At 38.7% G+C, this 8,566-nt stretch overlaps 1 non-coding gene across 1 annotated transcript; it reads right to left on the bottom strand.

Annotated features, from left to right (window-relative positions):
- Positions 1-4,814: 4,814 nt before the first annotated feature.
- On the bottom strand, positions 4,815-4,921 carry LOC116122202. Its single transcript, XR_004126854.1, has one exon. It is a non-coding gene; the product is annotated as a small nucleolar RNA R71 (small nucleolar RNA).
- Between the last annotated feature and the right edge of the window lie 3,645 nt (positions 4,922-8,566).

The raw sequence follows: 8,566 nt of genomic DNA, 5'->3' as shown, positions 1-8,566 counted from the left end.
ATTCAGTAAATATTCAAAGTGTTCTGTCTCATTCACCTTCAGTCGACTCAGCTCGACTTTGCTTCAGTGCGCTATGATCAACACATTACAATCACTTTCAGTCGGCTCATACCGACTCGGCCACTAGGCCTTGTGTTTTGAATTGAAATCAAACCCTTCTCACCTTTAGTTGATCTATATTGATTCAGCCATAAGGCCACACCTTTCAATGAGATATACATTCAGACGGTATAGTCCAACTCAGCATAAAGCCACCCCGCTGGCTTGGCTCAACTCTTGAACCTCCACTTGTTGAAGGATCATCTCCAGAACTACCTGGCTCGCCATTAGACTTTTCCCCACTTGCCCTAACTTCACTCGGCTTGGTGGCAGCCATAGTCACACCTTTTGGTATCCCTACTAGGGACACCATCGTCTTCTATCATCACCACCATGGTCGGGCATTCTTATACTCGTCACCACTCTCCATCCCTATATGACTCTGCTCACCCAAACTGATGTTTGAAATTTATGTGAATTCTCCAAACCCAATGTGATCACAAAGATTCGCCTCACTCGGCTCGGTCTAACTGACCAAATGACAACTTCAAACATCCACCGAGGTTGAACCTACTCCACTCGATTGAGAAAGCTTCACTCAACTTGTTCTACACTCATTATTGCCAAAGGTGACTCTCAAAGACTTGTTTCACACTCGATTCAAATTCTCACTTGACCCAAGCAAATCTACGTCAATTGACTTGGTCAAGCACACTGAGACGAGTCGAATGGGAAATTGGTGTAACTTAAACCTACCTTCTTTCTTCGAAATTGTTAGAGTAGGTGCCCTAGAGCCAATCAGTTATTGTAGAATTGACTTTTTGTAATAATGTTTATTAATAAATAATAAGGCAATTTCTACTATATCGTGTAAATCATAATTGTAAGTATTGATATATGTCCTTAGGATGGTAGAACTGTGACGAGTGTATCAAGTGTTTCAAATCTTGATAATAAAAACCTTATGATCACATATGGTGGCAATTCTAGAAATGTCCGTAGCCCTAGTATTAATCTAACCAAGGACACAGATAATACAGTAAGACTATCATAGTGTTGAACGACCCTGTCAAAAGACAATGATTGGTCTCACTTGTCAAGGTTTTTTGCCAACAATCTGGTGCGACACTTGGGTGTTTGCTGTAGGAAGGTTCACTGGATAGACCCCCCAGAGGATTCCATATGGATGGTAACCTTAGTATCTATAGAATAAATCCTCTAATGAATGGTGGGGCATATGATCCTTAGACTTGAGATCATTGGAACGCCTTGTGCATCGATTGGTGCAGTTTGACACTAGCCTAACATAGTTCTATTCAGGGCTATTAATACGATAGTGATTGGCTACATCGATGAGTGTATCAAGACTATGGTGGATCGCCAAATGGCTAAAACCCTAAATGTTAATATATATATTTTTAAATATGTTAATTGATTTTAATAACAATAATAATTGATTAAATTTAAAATACCATTAATGTTTGTTCGCAAGGGTGGATTAGGGTTGGAGCCCATGGCTATGCCCATGTGGAATAAGGTTTTTAATTATTGCACTATATAAGTGCAACTTAAATTTAAAAAGATATAACCTTATTCGGAAAAAAAAATAAAACCCTACCCACCCTCTTCTCTCCCTCTCACGTTTTTGACATTGGTGGAGAGAAAATCCTTTTTCTCTTCTTGGATTCTTGAAGCCATCAAGTGGATCTAGCAGATCCCTTTTGGTTCTATGGATTATCTTCGTGTGGACGACGTAAGTGCGATTCTACTTTGAATTAGGAGCAAGATCAAATCAGAGATATTGAAGGAGCCTCCAAACATTGGTAACGTATTCTGAATCCTTGTATGGATTTGGTTTTTACATAGATTTGTTCATTAACATGCAAAACATTATAATCATTGCTCAGATTTTGGGTTTAGAGTAATGACAAATGTTGGAGTAGGTTCCCTAGAGCCAATCAATTATTGTGGAATTGACTCTTTATAATAATTTTTATTAATCAATAAAAGACATTTTCTACTATATCATGTAAATCATAATTGTATGTATTGATATATGTCCTTAGGATGGTGAAACTGTGAGGAGAGTATCAAGTATTTCAAATCTTGATAGTGAAAACCCTATGATCACATATAGTGGCCATTCTAGAAATGTTTGTACCCCAGTATTATTCTGACCAAAGGCAAAGATAATACGGTAAGGCTATCATAGTGTTGAACAACCCTGTCGAAAGGTAGTGACTGATCTCACTTGTCAAGGTTGTTTGCTGACAACCTAGTGTGACACATGGGTGCTTGCTGTAGGCAAGTTCTCTGGACTAACCCACCAGAGGATTCCATATAGATGATAACCCAGTGTCTACGAAACAAATCCACTAACGAATGGTGGTGCATGCGATCCTTAGACTTGAGATCATCGGAGCACCTTGTGCACTGATTGGTATAGTTTGACACTAGCCTAACATAGTTCTATTTAGAACTATTAATACAGTAGTGATTGGCTGCATCAAGGAGTGTATCAAGACTATGGTGGATCGATAGTCGATGCAACTTATAACTTCTTGGAGTGTTGAACATTTTGTGATAATAATTTTCAAACAACTTTTGAGATTTGTGCAATTTCTAGGCAATTCGCATGTGGAGTTTGAGTCTTGTTTGTGTTCGTTCATTTTTCAGTTTTGTTGTGTGTTTCGTGTTTTGTTTGTTTGTTGTTTTTGTTTCTGTGAGTTTGTACCTTATGCTCGAGGACGAGCATATCTTTAGTTTGGTGGTATTTGATAATCCGTGGATTATACTATTTATTTAGACTTTTTAGTCGGATTTTAGATACCTTCTAGTTCATTTTGACCTGAATTGTTGCTTAATTTGTTACATTTCATGTTTCAGGTTAAAATAGACATTTTGAGCAAATAAAGACAGAATTGGAAATTCTAGAGTCAAAAGTAAGCGGATCTTAGAAGTTGGGAGAGTTCTGAAGCAGAATAAAGCACTATGACGCTTGTTACTAAGGGAGAGCACCGAAGATCGAAAAATCAAGCAAAGGGGCAATTCTGTAATTTTTAGAATTCTTCAGGAAGCTTTGCCGTGGCGAAGAACAATCTTCGCCGCGGCGAAATGGACCAGACACGAAGTCTGCATTTTTTCAGTTTTGTAAAACGCACAGTTTTATCTTTTAGCATTTTTCTTAGGATTTTGGGAGAAGTATAAAAGAAAAATTAGTCTTTTTGCAAGGGCGTTCATGGAGTAGGGTTAGAGCATTTTACATTTTTCTTAGATTCAATTTGAGCAAATTTAGATCAAAAGAGAGTGAAGATTCGAGATTTAATCGGAGGATTCGTCATTTGGGGAGATTCCTTGTCTTTTCTTTTCTTTTCATTATGTTGAACTTTGTTATTTTCGTTTATTTTAATTTTTTTATTGATTTAGCCATGAACTATCCTATTTTGGGTTAGGGTTTTGATTTAGTTCGGATTCTAATGGGTTAGAGAGTTGATGATTATTAATTTCATATGATTTTGCTTTGATTGTGTGATTATTCTGTTTTTATTGTTTGTATGTGATGAACATGATGAGATTGAGAGATAATTCATGTTAAACTTCTTGGGTAATCACCACTGTATTATTGGATGTTAGAGATAGATTCAAGAACCGATGAAATCAATTTAGGATTCTTGTGCTTAATGAGCTTAGATTTATTAACTTTCATTTTGTTGGGTGCGGAAGGTTAATAGGAAAGAGTAGGAAAACATAGCCTGAGAAGGTATGTTGGACACCTTAGAGAGTTCGATTTACAATCAATGTATGCGAATATGAATTTAGTTTAATTCTTTGGGTTTAACCCATAGAGTCCGAATGAAGTCAAAACCCTACCCGTTTGTTTGAATTGATTTTATCCCGTTTAAATCTTGCTTTCATAGTTTAATTTTAATTTAGTAAATTTTGTTTTAGTTATAGTTTAAATTGTTCCCTTAAATCCAAAAGAATTCGATTGCTTTAACTTGAAAATGGTAGAAAACTTAGTGCTTAGCGACCAATCCTCGTGGGAACGATACTCACTCATCACTCTATTACTTGTGCGACTAGTATACTTGCTACATATTGCATGTTGTAGGAAACAACGCATCAAGTTTTTGGCGCTGTTGCCTGGGAATTGAGTTTTAAGTTAACATTGAGTTTTTCTATAGTTAGCTAGATTGAAGTTTTAATTTTTGTTTTAAATTTTCAGTTGGTTTGTGATCTCATTTTCTTTTTTTTATTCTGTGTAGTTTATGCGAAGAGCGAGACGTCAGCCAGTGGTTCCTGTTGATCTTGAGATTGAGAGAACTGCTAGACGACCTAACAGAGAGAGAAGAGAAAGAGAGGATTTAGTGGTTGAAACAGAAGAAATAGTTGTTGAAATGGCAGAACCAGAAAACAGGACACTAAGGGAATTCTCAGTTCCCACGGTTAATGGGTCGAGTATTACTAGGCCTACGGTCCAAGCCAACAACTTTGAGATTAAGCCGGCAATCATTCAGATGATCCAACAGTCGGTAAGGTTTAATGGTGATTTGAAGGAAGATCCGAATCAGCATATTGCGAACTTCTTGGAAATTTGTGACACTTTGAAGTCTAACGGAGTGTCAGATGATGCCATTAGGTTGTAGTTATTCCCATTTTCATTAGGGGATAAAACAAAAGGGTGGTTAATGGCACTACCACCAGGGACTATCACAACTTGGAATGATCTAGCACAAAAGTTCCTGACCAAGTTTTTCCCTTCAGCTAAATCAGCAAAACTGAGAAATGATATCACATCATTTCTGCAAGATGAATCTGAGTCGTTGTATGAGGCTTGGGAGAGGTACAAGGAATTGATGAGGAAATGTCCACACCATGGGTTGCCAGTTTGGCTTCAAGTCCAAACTTTCTACAATGGACTGATGGGTAACATGCAAACCATGGTGGATGCAGCATCGGGAGGAGCTTTACAGAATAAGACACCAGAGGAGGCTTATGAGTTGCTTGAAGTTTTGGCAAGCAACAACTATCAAAGACCAAATGAGAGAGCAATACCAAGAAAATCTACGGGTCTTCATGAAGTTGATGCCTTCACAGCCATCTCAGCCCAACTCACGGCACTTCAAAAACAATTGGAAAGTATGCAGGTAAACTCTATTCAAGCACCTCAACTAACTTGTGATTTTTGTGCAGGAAACCATGTGAGCAACGAGTGTCAAGTGGGGAACACATTTGCTTCATCATCTTCATCAGCGGAGCAAGTGAACTACTTGGCAGGAAATCAGAGGCAACCAAACAACCCGTACTCCAACACATACAATCTAAGGTGGAGAAATCATCCAAATCTGGCTTGGGGCAATCAGAACCATCAAAATAATCAATGGAACCAAAGGACTTTGCCGAATAACCAACCAGGGGTGAATAATCAATCGGGAGATCCAAGAGTGACAAAGTTGGAGGACATGTTTGGGAAATTTATGTAGGAGACCACGGGATTTATGAATAAGACGAGGACGAATTTCAGAAATCAAGGGGCGTCCATTCAGAATCTTGAGGTACAGATGGGCCAATTGGCCGAGAAGCTAAATGAGAGACCGCAAGGTTCCTTACCAAGCAATACAGTGACTAACCCACGTGAGCAAGCAAATGCCATAATTTTAAGGAGTGGGACAGTTTTGGAAGAGGTTGACCAAGCTGGAAAGAAAGAATCTGAAAAGGAAGAATCTGAAGAGGAAGTTGATAAAGAGATTGTAGTTGATGAGAAACCAAGCGGTTTGGAGGAAGAGAACAAGAAGAAGGATGAAAGGCAAAAGAAGAAGGAGAAATTGCCATTCCCCGAGATACCACCAGAGTTGGCACACCACACTCCACCCGTGCCTTTTTCTCAGAGACTGAAGAAAAAAAATCAGGATAAGCAGTTTTTAAAATTTATCGAAATTTTTAAAAAATTGCATATTAACATTCCTTTTGCAGATGCATTGCAACAGATGCTGAGCTACGCGAAGTTCCTTAAGGAAATCCTATCAAACAAAAGGAACTTAGAAGATGAGGAAACTGTGATGCTTATGGAGGAGTGCAGTGCCATTCTCCAGAAGAAGCTACCCCCAAAGCTCAAAGATCCAGGGAGTTTTACTATTCCTTGCATCATAGGAGATATTATGTTTGATCGTGTTATATGTGATTTAGGCGCTAGTATTAATTTAATGACCTTTTCTGTTTTCAGGAGATTGGGAATTGGTGAAGTGAACCCAACGACCATGTTGTTGTAACTAGCGGATAGGTCTATAAAACATCCGAGGGGGATAGTGGAGGATGTGTTGGTGAAGGTGGATAAGATAATTTTTCTAGCTGATTTTGTGGTTCTAGATATGGAAGAGGATAAGGAAATTCCTCTTATTTTGGGCCGACCATTCTTGGCCACGGGAAGAGCACTGATAGATGTGCAAGAAGGAAAGCTACTGTTGAGAGTTCAAGATGAAACAGTAACTTTCAATGTCTTTGAGGCGATAAAGTTTCCATCTGAATCGGATTCGTGTTTTAGTGTTGATGTGGTGGATAAATTGGTTGTGGAATCTATTGAAGAAAACACCCCACAATTACCTCTAGAAGCATGTATAGCCAAATAAAAAACAGTAGAGGTAGATGAGTCGGCAAGTAATGAATGTACTAGGATGTTAGAAGCACTTCAACCGATTGATGAGAGTCAAGATGTAGAATTTGAGGAGTTTGATTTTGAAAAAGAGAAGGAGAAGGAAAAAAATGAAGAACCTCCAAAGCTTGAGTTGAAACTGTTACCTTCCTACCTCAAATATGTATATCTTGGGAACTCAGAAACCTTCCCGCTGATCATTAGTTCAGGTTTGAGTAAATTGGAGGAAGATCGGTTGATTAGGGTGTTGAGGGAACATAGACTAGCAATTGGATGGACTATTTCGAACATTAGAGGTATCTCACCATCATTTTGCATGCATAAGATACTTATGGAGGATGATATTAAGCCTAGGGTGCAACCACAACGGAGATTGAACCCTTCGATGAAGGAAGTGGTGAGAAAGGAGGTGGTGAAACTCCTAGATGCGGGGATCATTTATCCTATTTCCTACAGTCCATGGGTGAGCCCGGTACAAGTGGTTCCGAAGAAGGGAGATATCACGGTAGTAAGGAATGAGAGTAACAAATTGATACCAACTAGGACGGTGATGGGCTGGAGAGTGTGCATTGATTACCAGAAATTGAATGAGGCGATAAAGAAGGATCATTTTCCACTACCTTTCATTGATCAGATGTTGGAGAGGTTGGCAGGACATGCCTATTACTGTTTTCTGGATGGGTATTCAGGATACAACCAGATTGCCATCGCTCCTAAGGATCAAGAGAAGATGACCTTCACTTGCCCCTATGGCACCTTTGCTTACCGAAGGATGCCTTTTGGGTTATGCAATGCACCAGCAACATTTCAGAGATGCATGATGTCGATCTTTGGAGACATGGTGAAACGGTTTATAGAAGTCTTCATGGATGACTTCTCAATTTTTGGTTCATCTTTTGATAGTTATTTAACTAATCTTTCTCTTGTTTTACAGCGATGTAAGGAGACGAACTTGGTGCTGAATTAGGAGAAGTGTCATTTCATGGTCAATGAGGGAATAGTGCTCGGTCATAGGATCTCAAAGGAAGGAATAAAAGTAGATCGAGCAAAGACAAAAGTGATTGAGAAGTTGCCACCACCATTAAATGTCAAAGCAGTCCGAAGTTTCTTGGGGCATGCGGGGTTTTACAGATGCTTCATCAAAGACTTTTCTAAGATTTCTAAACCTTTTTGCAATTTGTTGAATAAAGATGTTGTTTTTGACTTTAATGATGAATGCATGCATACCTTTCTAACTCTGAAAAAATTATTAGTATCTACACCTATTATTGCAGTTCCCGATTGGGGACTGCCATTTGAATTAATGTGTGATGCTAGTGATTTTGATTTAGGAGTAGTTTTAAGACAGAGGAAAAACAAAGTGTTGCATGTAATTCAGTATGCTAGCAAAACACTCATTGATGCACAATTGAATTACACCACCACTGAAAAAGAATTGTTGGTTATGGTGTTTGCTTTTAACAAGTTTCGTTCATATTTTTTAGGTGCAAAGGTAATCATCTACACGGACCATTCAACACTCAAGCACCTATTGGCAAAGCAAGAAGCAAAACCTCGGCTGATTAGATAGATACTAGTGCAAGAGTTAGAGTTAGAGATGCGAGACAAGAAAGGGTTAGAAAACGTTGTGGCGGATCACTTGTCGAGAATTGAGAGACCAATTCAGAGAGATGTGGAGGAAATCCCAATTGGAGAAACATTTCCGGATGAGAAGTTGATGAGGGTAGATGAAGCACCATGGTATGCAGATTTTGCAAATTATTTGTCATCAAGGGTGCTCCTAAGTGGTATGACGTACCAACAAAAAAGAAAATTCTTCTCAGATTTGAAGTACTACTTTTGGGAAGAGCCATTTCTATACAAACACTGTGCTGATCA

Source organism: Pistacia vera, unplaced genomic scaffold (genome assembly GCF_008641045.1).
Source record: "Pistacia vera cultivar Batoury unplaced genomic scaffold, PisVer_v2 Contig132, whole genome shotgun sequence".
Classification (NCBI taxonomy): domain Eukaryota; kingdom Viridiplantae; phylum Streptophyta; class Magnoliopsida; order Sapindales; family Anacardiaceae; genus Pistacia; species Pistacia vera.
Note: the sequence above shows the minus strand (reverse complement) of the source record. Positions and strands in the feature narration are given on the sequence as shown.